The 15,520-nt window shown below is 34.8% G+C and overlaps 1 long non-coding RNA gene across 2 annotated transcripts; it reads right to left on the bottom strand.

Annotated features, from left to right (window-relative positions):
- Window positions 1-317: 317 nt before the first annotated feature.
- Window positions 318-1,081, bottom strand: LOC115973099. 2 transcript variants are annotated; one of them, XR_004087610.1, is made up of 3 exons: window positions 1,003-1,081; window positions 695-740; window positions 318-602 (listed from the first exon to the last, which is right to left on the bottom strand). It is a non-coding gene; the product is annotated as an uncharacterized LOC115973099 (long non-coding RNA). The 2 variants fall into 2 exon arrangements; XR_004087609.1 differs by having other exon boundaries at window positions 319-602; window positions 1,015-1,080.
- Between the last annotated feature and the right edge of the window lie 14,439 nt (window positions 1,082-15,520).

Here is a 15,520-nt window from a genome sequence, read left to right as displayed (position 1 = left end):
GAGAGAAAGTAATTAAACATCTCGTATGACAAATTGTCAAAATTTTAAACATCTTTAAAAATGAGAAACATTCAAATTTTATATAGTAATATATTACATAATCATAATGTGCTATTACACAAATACAATTCCTTGGTAAATGTTAAGATAGATGACAACTATTTTATATTATCTTGAGTAAAATTTAGTCCCACAATTGTAGTGTATCACATAAAATCGGAACTACAACCATGTAAAAAGTGAAAATTAAAATTAGATATAATAACAAAATTCTTTTACACCCAATTACTCTGTATTTTATTGGCTTTCACTGAAACTAAACCAAAAAAAAAAAAAAAAAGAAGCATAAATTAATTTGCAATGTTTCTTAATCTAGTGTACTCAATCAAGTATTCTTGTGCCCACAGTGAGATGCTCCATGGACCATAGTGGATGCTCTGTAATTTTAGTCCATTGTTGATTTTTGGTTGCCAAATTCTCCACGCATTGCAGTAAAAATTTCTGTGTCATTTGCTTTACTCAAACATGAATTCAATTACTCCCTTGAGAAATAAAGAGTGAACCTCCTGAAGTCCAGGCCATAGTCTGCAACTCTCCCAAATCTAACAGATTGTATAACATGCCAAAAAGATAACCAACTAAGAATAGACTAATATAGGAACATGTTTATTAGTTTAGAGAGAAAGCAACGTACCATTCCATTGCAATGACCACCATTAACTTCTTCAACATATTTTCACCTTTAAATTAAAAACAACAAAATTAAATGAAACCTTGATTATATAAGGTAGTTAGGTCAGGTCTATTATTAACCCATATTTGTCAAGTGTAACATTGGAACTATCAGATGACATATTCATTTACTTTTCTTTGTGTGATGGCAGAGCATATTTTGATAGCTAATTAATAGCATTATAGCGAGATCTGAGTTGAAGGTAAGGAAACATGTCTATGAAATAATAGGCAACTTCTAACTTTAGATTAAAATATAAACATAATTACATAATGCGTAACTTGTCCAACAGACGACAAAGGAGCACTTCTCTTTGAAGGAAACCACACCCTCTGCTAGGTTTCACTTGGCGGCGGTGGGAGTGAATAATTTGCATTATCATCATTCCCTACAACCCAAACTCAAAAAAATAAGAGTTGGAGAAAAAATGGACTCCCTCCTATAATTGAAACACTTCAATTTGGCTTAGGTATCATCACAAACACTTAGGGGTGATGAGGTTGGACTCTCTTCATATGCTATGCACTAAAGTGCTGGCTATTGTAGACAATAATTTGGGATGATGATAAACATTGTTTCCCCTTGGATCATGACAATATAAACAACCTACAACATCTAACATTCCATGAGGTAAAAGAGATGACAATCCAACTACAAATTGTAGACCACTGAATTCATTTGATGTCAATCTTTACATTCAGACTCAATTGCAAGTTGGACTACAAATATCAGTAGCATAATCAATGGCAAATTACATAGCAAAGTATAATTCCAAGCCAAAATTTGATTCTATGGAACAACATATGATCCAACTTAGATTTTTGCAAGAGAAGAAACCGCATTTTTTTTCCTATCCTTTTATCTTATTTTCCCTCCAATGTGAAGAATAAATTAAAATTTTGAAAGACAACAAAGATGAAAAAAATTAATGTATAAATAATGTGACTTCCTTTACCAACAATAATGTGAGTTAAATATAAATAAGAAGAATCGCACCAACATGTTTAATATAACCACAAATCAAACACTTACCCAACAAAACTTTTTTAATGTAAATAAGCAAGTACTCACCAACATGTTCAATATAAACATAGGTCATGCACTTAGCCAACAAAACTTCCTAAGAGCAAAACCTTAAAGACACATCACAAAAGCAAACAACAACAAAATTACAACTCAGAAGAGAAACATAACAAACAAAAGATCCTAGAGAGTTAAGAAAAATTACATCTCAACACAAGCAATTAACAGCAAAATTACTAAATTTCATAACTTTGTTTTATCCACATAGCAAAAAATAACTTCTAATCAACCAAATTATAGCACATGTTAGGATATAAATATCAAGCAACCGAGATGACCAAATTTTTAGTGAAATAAAGTAGAAAAGTGCATTCATGATCAATTGTAAACCTAAGCAAACCTCAACTCCACAAAAATCATACTTTAAAATCAAGTTCTAATCTACTTCCAAAACATTTTTAAACAAATGATTAAATGCATTAAGTACTAATCAAATTAAATAAAAGATCAAAAGAATAGTAAATGTAACATCTCCCTAACAATTTAACCATTACAAACTCTCTATGAAATCCATATATCGAAGTGTAGGTGTCAAAAATATCCCTAGATACACAGTACTTAAGTATGCAAGTTATGTTGAGTGCAATATGATAGAGGTTAAAACTTATTTAATTCGAAGGTATAGAACTAAAAAATCTCCATATAAAAATAACTAAAACAATTTATTTATTTTTAATCCAATAACTAAAACAATTTCAACAATTAAAAAAATTAAGAAATAGGCATTAATAGTTATCAATTCCACTATGAGACGACAAAAAAAGAGGGTTTTTTTATTTTTTTTTTAAATCAAGTTGATAAAAACTTGCCAAATCTTTTTGAATCAAATCTTGTCAATAAAAAAACTACAACTACAAATATTCCAACTTAAAAACCTCAAAAGTGTGCCAATATTTCATAGTTTCATACCAGTGCCACATATTTATTTGTTTGATTATGTTGGAATCTTAGAATTGAACAACAAATAAACCTATAAAGTCAACATATATATACAAAATCCCAAAAGCAGCAAAACTGCTGGTCTGCTGCAAACAAACCAAGCCAAGAAATCAACGACAACTCAAAAAGATTTTGTGAATACAACAAAAGGCCAAAATTTATATCAATATGGGAAAAAGAAAGAATTGAATCCAAAAATTATGTACCACCTATCTAAAGAGAAATTTCATCAAACACATGGCAAGCAAAAAAGAAATGTAATGGAATAGAGCATTACCAACGGGCTTTCCACCAATCTCAACATCAAAATAAACTTTATGGGTCAACGTGAAACAAATATATGAGCCAAAGATGGTAAATTTGTTAAATAATTTAAACGGAGGAATTTAAAAAATCAAAGAAAAACAACCATCGGTACCCTACCTAAAATAACCCTAACTAAAAAAAGCAAAGGCTTTACAAATCAATGTCAAGCATCTGTTCTTCCTAAATCAAAACCAATCAGACCACAATACCAAAACCTAAATCAGATTTCCAAATTTTTTTTAAAAAAAAAAAAAAAAAAGAGAGAAATATTTCCCCTGTTTTCATAATTAAGTAGGCTGCCTTTCCTCTGTTTGGTTTCAATTGACAAACTTAAATTCAGAGAAAAGAGAAAGAGGAAAGCAAGCGTACCTGGGCACTAGGTATGGAGTTTGATTTTCAATTAAAAACAATAACAGGTAGAGAATGAGTTGCGTAATACAGGAAAACCAAAAGATGCAGTGGTGGCAATTCGTGGTGGCAGCAATCCGTGGTGGCGGTGGCGGCGGCGGCAGCGGTGGGAGAATCTGAGTTTTGGGTTTTGATTTTGGGGAAGGAAAGGGTGAGTTTTAGGTTTAGGGGAAGGTGATGTGTGTGTGAGAAGAGGAGAGATTTTGAAGAAGTACCGGTTTTGTTGGTGAGGAAAAAATGAGATTTATTTGTTTTTATTTTTAAATTAATAATGCTGACGTGAGTAAATGGGTTGGAAAAAAAATCAAAACATATAAATCAAATTAAAAAAATAAATAAATAAATGCTGACGTGAAAAATTGTGGGAACTTCAAAAGTTTCGGTTATATATATATATATATATATATATAGATTAAAAGAAAAAAAAAATAGAAAGCTTAAAAGTTATCATTACATACTAAGAAAACAAATAATACTAATACGTTAATGCAAATAAGTTATCATTCTGCCCTAACAAAAATTCAAAAATTACAAAAAAAAAAAAAAAAACTTTTTTCTGTTCCAGCCGGTACACCTGATACTGGCCGGTATTGCCCGAAATTGGCCAGTATGGCCGGTACGGCAGGTATTTAAACCGGTACGAAACGTTGATGTTTTGATATCAGTATACATACCGGTACGATACATACCGATCAGTACGGCTAGTACTGGTACGGTATTAACTAGCTTGCTTTATATAGTGAAACGAAGTGAACAAGAAAAACATGGCGAAAATGGTCCACTACCACTATTTTGCAAAAAAATTAGCAATTTACTACTGTTTTGAAAATATGTAGGAATCTACCACCTTTTTGAAACTCGAGTTCTTTAAAAAAAATATACTTCAAATTTGCCGGGAAATTTTTCCATGGTACTCAAGTTCCATGAACTCAAGTACCATGGAAAACTTGATTTCGTCAAACTACATATTTCAGAAACAGTGGTAAATTGCAACATAATTTGCAAAAAGGTGTTATTTGGCTATTTTCACCCTAGTATTTTGAGCTTTGTATGTCATAAAATAGACAAACAACATTAACCACTTGAAGTAAATCCAACCAAAAACTTTTCTTCATTCTCTTATGTGCTGAAACCCTCCACTGTTTGCCATACTACGTAATAATTTTTGCTTGTTTACAGTGTAAGTCATTGCCCGTGAGCTATTGCATATTGGAGAAGACACCAAGTACCAACGAAAGACGATTCTCTATATTTTAGTATAAAGTATTACATTAAATTTTATACTAAAATTCTGCCCAAGTTTTACTTTTTAGTTTCCATGCATCAATGAAACCGATCCTTCAGAATTGTGAATTATTGTTAAAAATGGGTCTACCATGTATCCTTGAAATACTTTTCACTGCCTCAGCTAAGGCGATTAAACAAGGACCTATGCACTTTTTGCATTGTAACAAGCCATAATATATGGATTTGATCTATTAAATTCTTTTAGTTGATTTGTTTGCTCACTGTTTGAAAGAATATTGACTTGCTCAAGATACTCTTAGTATCTTGCAGGATTCTCAAACCAAATATTTGTAATTGAACACAGTAGAGACCACCTTCAATTTGCTTAGGCTTTCTCAGAAAAACAACATAGCCTGTAGGACATCGTCCAAATTTTGTTTATTAGCATGCCAACCCACAATTTGCAAAAAATAAATAAATAAATAAATTGTTTAAGTCCCAACGATTCAATCATCATTCAATTTCCCTTATCCCCTTCAATGAATGAATAAAATTTATTGCATACAAAGTTGAAAAATATCAATTGTCCAAAAAAAAAAAAAAATGCAACAACATGGTCACCATCAACTGAACTCAACTCTTTCCTTTAATTTTTCAAGTGTTAGAAGCTAGCCGTTCAAGTCCTCAAGTATGGAAACTAGCCATTCAAATCTTCAAGTTTAATCAGTCTTCATTAAATCTACAAGTAGCCACCATTAGAACATCTGTTCGCACAGATCATTTTGCCCAAGTTCAATTCACATTCAAGTCTTCAAATACTGAAACCAAGTTGAAATTATATAAAGTTACCAATTGAGCTCCATACTTACTAATGCTCATCATCATTTTGCCAAACATTGATTGCTTGAATCGTCAAAAGTTAAAAGCTACAAACTTTAAGAAAGCTATCGAAAAATTCAAAAATAAAGAAGAGGTTCAACCAAATCAGAAGGCCTAAAAGAACCAAAAAATCTTACATTTCCACTCTGTTAACGTGTATTAGGGTATGTGGGCTTTAGGCCCACCTTGTTTACTTGTATAGCACACTTACTTGTACTGCACACTCTGCCTCCTATATAAAGACACTTATGTATATTCTATTACTTGAGAAATACAATACAATCATTCAGTATTTCTAACATGGTATCAGAGCCATTGCTCTAATTTTCTTATGTCTTGCAGTCCTGTCTTCGTTGGTATTTTCCGCTGCCTCGACTTCATAGGTCAGTAAACCTTTTCCATGCCCTCTCCTAACTGTTCCACCGCCGTCAGAGGTGCAAAGGTTGAATCTTCACCGCCAGAAGCTCGATCACCGCCACCAAGATCATTGCTTCCATCGGATCTTCCACACCAGATCTCCGATTAAGACATAAGACCTATCACCGGGTAGATCTTCAACCGATCTACACAAAGCCGCCAGAATCATCATCAGCTGACCATTCACGCGCTTCCACGCGCCGGACAAAGATTCCACAGCTTGTCCACGTGCCTCACTCCATCAGTATTGCTCTAATCAACTCACCGTCGCCGTCATCGGAATCGTCTTTCTCCGATCTACATAACCGAAGGAAAATCAGCCTCATCGGACTCTCCACGCGCCCTCACGCGCCGACCAAAGTTCCGGCGAGGATTGACTCACGCGCCTCACGCGCTCCATGCACCGCTATGCACCTGCTGACGTCATCATTACACGTCATCATCCACGTCAGCCCTAGCTGAGGTCTTCAGCTTACGTCATCCTGCTGACGTCATCATAGTGGTTGACCGTTGACTTTGACTGTTGACAGTTGACTTTTTCTCAGAGTTGACTTTTTGCAGTCCAGGTGCTCCTTACCCAGTTTTTCGCGTAGATTTCATTTTTGCAGTCTATTTCTGCATATTTTGCTTCTAAATGAAAAATAAGGACAGGTCTTCTTCTTGTTGCAATAATCGTGGCCGACAATCTAGCAAACGCTTTTGCAATTTTTGCAAACGTTTTGGCCACAATATTGAGACTTGCTATCATCGCAACAAATCAGTTGTGTCAGTTTCCGTTGCTACTGTTGCTAACACTGAGAGTGTCCAACTAATGGCTCCCATCTCTGCACAGTCTAAGTCTTCAAGACGCACTTTCACCATGTCCACAGATAACCTTAAAAATATCATTGCCAATGTCATTCGTATGGTTGGTAATGCATCTTATTCTTCTTCTCTCTCAGTTTTATCTGGTATGTCTCTTTCCTCTTGGCTTATAGATTCTGCTTGTTACAATCACATGACTCCTCACTCGTCCTTATTTTCTGAACTTAAACCTGAACCACACCCTCTTAATATTCACACAGCAAATGGTTCCACTATGTCTGGTCATAATATAGGTTCCGTTTCGACCTCCAATCTCTCGGTTCCTGATGTCTTTAATGTTCCTGACCTTTCTTACAATTTATTTTTTGTGGGACAATTAGCTGAGTTAGGTTATCGCATCATCTTTGATTATTCTGGGTATATTGTGCAGGATCCAAGGACGGGACAGGAGTTTAGGACCGGTCCCAGAGTTGCGCGTATGTTTCCCGTGGACAACTTTCGTGTTCCACTTGTTGCTTTTGTTTCTGTTGTTGCAGCTGTTGCAGTTTCTTCTACTCCTTCCCTTGCACTTTGGCATGCTCGACTTGGTCACGCATCTTCCTCTCGAGTACAACAATTGACTTCTAGATGTTTGTTAGGTTCAGTGTTTACAGAAAATTTTGATTGTGTTTCATGTCAGTTAGGAAAACAACCAGCTTTGCCTTTCAATACTAGTGAATCAATATCCACTGATATCTTTGACCTTATTCATTCTGATGTTTGGGGGCCTTCCTCTATCTCTAGTATTGGTGGGTCTCGATATTTTGTTATCTTTGTTGATGATTACTCTCGCTATAACTGGATTTTTAATATGAAACATCGTTCTGAGTTATTGCAAGTATATTCTAATTTTGCAAAAATGGTTGAAACTCAATTTTCCAAACGTATCAAAATTTTTCGATCTGATAATGCTCTTGAGTACACTCAATATGTTTTCCAAGCTGTTTTGCATTCCTATGGCACTGTTCATCAACTAACTTGTCTAGATACCTCTCAGCAAAATGGTAAAGCCGAACGATAATTTCGTCATATTCTTGACACTGTTCGTGCTCTTCTTCTCTCTGCCAAAGTTCCTGCTCCTTTTTGGGGTGAAGCTGCCCTTCATGCTGCTCATGCTATTAATCGAATTCCAAGTCCTGTTATTCAAAATCAAACTCCATATGAGCGCCTTTTTGGGTCACCTCCAGACTATCACCACCTTCGCTCCTTCGGTTCTACTTGTTTCGTTCTTCTTCAGCCATATGAGCATAACAAACTTGAGCCTCGGTCAAGATTTTGTTGTTTTCTTGGCTACGGCGAAACTCAAAAGGGGTATCGGTGTTATGATCCTGTCTCTCATCGTCTTCGTATCTCCCGCAATGTTGTCTTGGGAACATCGCTCCTTTGTCGAGCTCTCTCGCTTCTGTGCCTCCCTATCTTCCTCCTCTGTTTTAGATCTTTTTCCAGATGAGGCACATATTCCTTCTGTAACTGCTCCTGATCCTTCTGTAGTTACTCCTAATCCTCCTATAGACTTCTCTGTCCAACCACCAGATACCTTTGATCCCTTTTCTAGTTCACCTTTTAATGAACAGGTGGAAGATGCACAGGTTGAAGACGAGCTACCCAACCCTGAGCTTGGGTCCCCTGCTCCTGCTCCGCCTGAAGATCTTGCACAAGACATTCCACCTTGTCACTCAACTCGGGTAAGATCCATTCCTACACATTTTCTTGATTATCATTGTTACACTGCCCTTGCTACACTGCATGAGCCTCACACCTATCGTGAGGCTTCCACTGACCCTTTGTGGCAGATTGCAATGAAAGAGGAATTTGATGCATTATGTAAAAACCATACTTGGGATTTGGTGACTCTCCCCCCTAGGAAATCTGTGGTTGGTTGTAAGTGGATTTACAAGATTAAGACTCGCTCTGATGGGTCCATTGAACACTACAAAACTCGTCTTGTTGCAAAAGGTTTTACACAAGAGTATGGGATTGATTATGAAGAGACCTTTGCTTCGGTTCCTCGTATCTCATCTGTTCGAGTTCTCTTAGCTGTTGCTGCTGCCAGAAAATGGGACCTTTTTCAGATGGATGTCAAAAATGCATTCCTTAATGGGGATTTAAGTGAAGAAGTCTATATGCAACCTCCTCCTGGTCTCTCTGTTGAATCAAATAAGGTTTGTTACCTTCGGCGTGCTCTTTATGGCCTTAAACAAGCTCCACGAGCTTGGTTTGCCAAATTCAGCTCTACCATCTCTCGCTTAGGTTACATGGTCAGTCATTATGATTCTGCCTTATTTCTTCGTCGCACTGATAAAGGCACTATTTTACTTCTCCTGTATGTGGATGATATGATCATAACTGGTGATGACCTTAGTAGCATTCAAGAACTCAAGGGTTTTCTCAGTCAGCAGTTTGAGATGAAAGATCTTGAACATCTCAGTTACTTCTTGGGTCTTGAAATCACTCATTCTACAGATGGACCTTATATTACTCAAGCCAAGTATGCCTCTGAACTCTTGTCTCGAGCTGGACTCACTAATAGCAAGACTGTTGACACTCCAGTTGAGCTTAATGCGCATCTGACTCCGTCAGGAGGGAAACCGTTGTCTAATCCCTCTCTTTACAGACGCTTGGTTGGCAGCCTAGTTTATCTCACTGTTACTCGTCTAGACATTTCCTATGCTGTTCACCAGGTGAGTCAGTATCTATCTGCTCCACGATCGACTCACTATGATGCTGTTCTGCGCATTCTTCGATACCTAAAGGGCACTCTCTTTCATGGTCTTTTCTACTCTACTTAGTCTCCTCTTGTTCTCCGTGCATTTTCTGATACTGATTGGATAGGAGATCCCACTGATAGCAGGTCCACCACCGGTTATTGCTTTCTTCTTGGTTCTTCTCTGATTTCTTGGCGAAGTAAGAAACAAACTCATGTGGCCCGCTCCAGTACTGAAGCAGAATATCGTGCCCTTACTGATACCACATATGAGCTCCTTTGGCTACGGTGGCTTCTCAAAAACTTAGGTGTATCCACATCCTCTGCTACTCATCTTTATTGTGACAATCAGAGTGCCATTCATATTGCTCACAATGATGTCTTCCATGAACGGACTAAACACATCGAGATTGATTGTCATTTTATCCGTTATCATCTTGTCCATGGTGCTCTCAAGCTGATCTCAGTTTCTTCTAAAAATCAACTTGCAGATATCTTCATCAAGTCACATCCTAAGGGACGTCTTCGCACTTTGGTTGATAACCTCAAGTTGATCTCACATCCACCTTGAGTTTGAGGAGGGCTATTAACGTGTATTAGGGTATGTGGGTTTTAAGCCCACCTTGTTTACTTGTATAGCACACTTACTTGTACTGCACATTCTGCCTCCTATATAAAGGCACTTATGTATATTCTATTACTTGAGAAATACAATACAATCATTCAGTATTTCTAACACACTCGGAATTATATATTCCATTGGAGCTAAAATTATCAACAAATCTCCAAGAACACTTAAAGAGTTAACACTTACTTGAAACCCAAAAAAAAAAAAAAAAACATTTTGGGGTAGAGCAAAAAATTGAGAATATATACAAGAATAGGAACCAAACAAAGCAAGAAATTAATAGTTGTCTGCACCTTATCATTATTTGTGTATTAAACAAGAGCAGCACAAAGAACAAAAGTTCATATTTCCAATTTCATCAATCAGAGACAATTTAAGAGCAAATGAAATGAGAATGAAGTTCCATTTCTTCATATTTCCAAGAATTCAAAATAAACAATTAATGCAGTGAAAAAAAAAGGTGACTGGATAAAAACTCAACAAAATATTGCTAGTGATCAAGAACAATAGTTGAAGTGATTCAGAGGAAGAAGAAGCTGTACCACTTCCATCTAGCAGTAAATGGTGATGGTGAACTTCAGTCCTTGTTGAGAAAGTCTGGAAACCAAAGCAAATAGCAGATTCATAATGACATAATATCAGAACAAAAGCCATAACTAACATTGAGAGAGAGAGAGAGAGAGAGGGAGACAGTATCGGATGCAAAGACTGAGAAACTGAGAAAATTAATAGTGGCAGCACAGGCAATAGCAACACATGACACCAACAACAATGCTGCACTGCTCGGTATGCTCAGAAACTTGAAGAAGAAGTTGGCTGTGGTGGGCTACAATGGAATTTTTAAGTTTTTCAGTAGATTCCTACAGGTTTGGGAATAAGGAAACCACCTGTTCTGGTGGGGGTGATTAGTTTCTCATGTTATGTGCTAATGCGGTGCTCACATGCATCAAATGCCCAAAAATTACTCACACGAAAATTTTTAACTTGAGACAGTAATCTAAGATTACCACATGAAATTCCTAGGAATATTCTCCAAATTTCATGAACCAAAAGGCCCCTTGGAACCATTAGATTACTACATCATCCACCAAGAAGATTGATATGTTATAAAACACAATAATATACAATATTATAGAATTAATAACAAGTAAATGATATAAAATTAAATCACTTATACGTTTTAAACTCAAATTTTCCAGAAATCTATACATTTGCACAACTTTCTACATTTTTTTTTTCTCCCATTCTGTCTTAATCTACAACTTTCCTAATGCACATTGCTTGCACCTATCTAAGGTCAATCAGACTTGTTATTGTACAAGTTTACCCCACTCAAAAACTATAGGCTTAAAAAAAAATAAGTGCCCAAATCTTGCACAATTCTCATCCTTTTTTCATTCCCTTATTAAAATGCTGCATTGTTGTTTAGCAACACTATCTCATGTCATCACTTGCTACTAAAAGGGTTCTCATGCATCATTTTCTTTCCTGGTGGAGCAAAATAGTCAAGTAGAAAGGGTTCTCGGTAGATGCTAGATGCGAATCTATATATTACTAAAAACTGAAGCGTAACATTTAATGTTGCTATACTCACGTTGAACCACATCAGCAGTCATCTCATTATCATTCTTTTTTTCTTAATTTTTCCTATAATTTTAAAATACTTTTCCTAAATTTTAAAATACTGCTAAAATGAAAATCCTCACGTTAATGTTGTACGTCCACCAATTCATAAGGCCCAAACCCAATCCGAATAGTCTTTACTCTTTAACGGCAATCCTTTCTGCTCCCCTCCTTTTCCTCTACCTGTGTTTCATGGTTTCAAATCTTTAGCCCTTCAGCTTGCCAACGCCAATTCTTCCAAAGACAGTTTCAAAACTTCAAACCTTTGGCTTTCTAATCTAATTAATGATAAATAAATAATTAGACATTCAGAATTTTGAGATGCACAACTATTTTAACACTTCTAGGGCTTAATTGCCCCACAGCAGTAGTAAAATTGAAGACTGGAGGCGCCGCATCAGCACACAGTTGCAGGCATTTTTCTACACAGGTAACTCTCTCTCTCTCTCTCTCTCTCTCTCTCGCTTTCTTGTCTGACTGCTTCTATCTCTGGCATGGCGCCTCAGCTCTTATTCTCTCAATAGCTCAACTTGCCTTCTTCTTTTTCTTTCTTTTCCTGTTTTACTTTCCTCTATGTTTCGTCATTTACAATGTAAAGTGTAACAAAGCTTCTATTTTTTGTGAATAGTGAATAAATATTTCAACAAACTAGAGACAACCACCCAACAGTTGCAGACATTTTTGTACACAGGTAACTCTCTCCCTCCCTCTCCCTCTCTCTCTCTCGCTTTCTTGTCTGACTGCTTCTATCTCTGGCATGGCGCCTCAGCTCTCATTCTCTCAACAGCTCAACTCTGCCTTCTTCTTTTTCTTTCTTTTCCTGTTTTACTTTCCTCTATGTTTTGTCATTTACAATGTAAAGCGTAGCAAAGCATCTATTCTGTGTGAACAGTGAATAAATATTGCAGCAAACTAGAGACAACCACCCACGTGTATGGTTAAAAATTTTTCTACAAAACCAATTGTGTTTGCTGTAGCCATGTAGGCCCTTTGATTGTGAAGCATATTCAAGCATTCCCACTTTCCTAGGTACAACCGTACAGAGGTATCCTTCTTTTCCAATTTTTTTTTTTTTCATTCTTTTATTATCATATATTTATTTGTTTTTATATTAATCAACATATCATATAAAATTATAATTTATAAATGTACCTGATTAAAATTTACTTCTATTTATCATTTAATTAATTTATAGATAACCTTCAAAAAAAATTAACTTATAGATAAAAATAATATAACATGTATTTGGTTGTACTTGTATTTTATTAGATGATTTTTATTCATTGAAATTTGAATGATTATTTTTAAATTATTAGTATTTTTTTTTTATCTTAGTCATTATACTTTGCCCATTTCATAGTTGATTAAAGATATTAAATTTTTTTGTCAATTTTGTCTCATTATTGTTTAATTTTAATTAGATACACATTTTGTAGCATATATTGAATTATAAACTACTTAACTTGTATATTGATTATTAAATTTTATGTACATTACTATTTTAGATTTTATAGTGAAAATTGTTAGTCGACTAATTTTATGTTCTCCCCCCCCCCCCCCAAAAGTTAATTTCCTGTCTCCTCCTTTTGTTCTTCATGTCTTTTACAGTTTCAAAAAATCAAAAAACTGAATATTCGATGATTCACTTCAGGTATCCACATAAAAAATTACACCTTTAAGACTTGAATGCAACACTAGGTGCTGCTTTTTTATTTATTTAAATGTTAAATTTTGTACAATGGGTTTTGTTTATTTTGATCATTATGATATTTGTAGGTGAACATCTTTATAGTTTTTGTCTGTCACAATTATAAAAAGGTGGTCAAGAGGAGTAAGAAATAAAATAGAGATGGTTATATAATGGACATTGAAAACTTTGTAGTGCAATAAAATCAACCATTACATTCACTTAATTAAATCAATAATCGACAATAAAAAATAATATAATACAAAACTTAAACTTAAAACTAATCAAATTCTAACTAGAGAAATTATATTTCTTATCATAACTAAAAATGAGATGTTCTTCAGTAATTTAGAAATTATATTAGAAATAAAGTTGGAAAATTTTATAATCTCATTTTTTGACATTTCATTTAACCTTTTATATATATATAATCATAATCTTCATACACCATGACTTAAAAAGATCTAATGAATAGTTCTTCCTCTTATTTAATTTCTATGTTATCCAAATCATCAACCAATAAATATATGATAATGGTAAAAAAAACGTTATAGACAAGATTATGAAAAATATGATAAAACTATTTTTTTTTTTTAAAAAAAACTCCTTAATTATAAAGTCTAGGGACTAAAATAGTATTTTACCTAAAAAATTATCACACGCAACACGCAGGTCTGCAACTAGTCTAAATAATCAAAGAAGATCAGTTTTACACTTCTAATGCATAACTGAACAGTAAAGTTCAGCGTCTAGACAATGAAGCAAAGGGATTTTCAAGATGGATGCTTGATTAACAGGAACATCAAAAGGGATTAGCAGACTACAGTCACTACATTAACAACACTATTTCCCTTCAAAATACTCTTATTTGAAATGACGCCATGCAAGCTTCACTTCCCACATTAAAGAGAGGATAGGATACAAACGGTTTTCTCCTCTCTTTTTTTTTTTTTTTTTTTTTTTTTTTTTTTTCCCTTCCCTAATCCCTTTAAGTAAAAGACATCCAGACCTTTCTAAGCTGAGAAGCATCCTTCAATTATTTAGCTCAAACTAGGCAGAACTTGAGGAGACTCTTCCTCCATCATAACTAGAGCACTACACACAAAACTTGAGTCAAATAGAAGGGAATGAATGCATCATAAACTCCACAGGAATTGAGGAAATTTAACTTTTTCCTATAATTTGAAAAATATACAGGTGCAAACACCTTTGTTGAGGTACTTCTACCATCTCCATCAAGCCAGTGTTTAAAAGATATATCCTGGAAAAAGCTCAACCCTACTTGCAAGCTCATCCTTCAATAGCAACAACATCCATCTGCAACAAATAAATGAAATGGAACTAAATAAATCTATGCAATTAGAAGTGACAACTACATGAAGAATATTTATAAGAGAATGCTTTACATTATAAAACTCATGCATCTCAGCTTATAGAACATATTTACATAAATTTATTAAGCAAAAAAGAAGTTATTGAAAATTAGTTTCTGTTCTTTGTATTTTAAAAGCAAACTTTTTGATCAACATTCAATGGAAGATCCCATAATGTTGACTCTAACGATTTAACCTTTTGTGTATACTATAGTATAAATGGTTCTCTCAATTAGCTTGTCCTCAAATAAATAAATAAAAACTCGCAAGGAACAAAGGGTAATTAAATAAAGTTGATAACCAAATTTATAGTACAATCAGAGGTCTTAGGATTGAGAAATAGCCTTCCATTTAGAGAGAACAAATACAGTAGATAAGTTTTATACAAATTACATCTCAACCGATGCAGTTTAAGCTTTTATAGTTTGGTATTAATTGAGTTGACCAAGCAATGTGACCGAGGTTCAAAAATATAAGCCATCAGCAAATCCTGAATTGGCAACACATATCACAAGAAAAAAAAAATCTAGAAGACCAATAAAAATTAAATATAATCAAGTAGGCAGAATGGAGATCATGGATAGCAATATTACCTTCATGATGCCTATCAAGAGATTTGTAGCTCAATGGCATATCTTGCTCTCCATTATTAGGAGAAAGAGGGTTCGAA

This window comes from Quercus lobata, unplaced genomic scaffold, assembly GCF_001633185.2.
Source record: "Quercus lobata isolate SW786 unplaced genomic scaffold, ValleyOak3.0 Primary Assembly Scq3eQI_2016, whole genome shotgun sequence".
NCBI lineage: Eukaryota > Viridiplantae > Streptophyta > Magnoliopsida > Fagales > Fagaceae > Quercus > Quercus lobata.
This window is presented reverse-complemented; position numbering and strand designations above follow the sequence as displayed.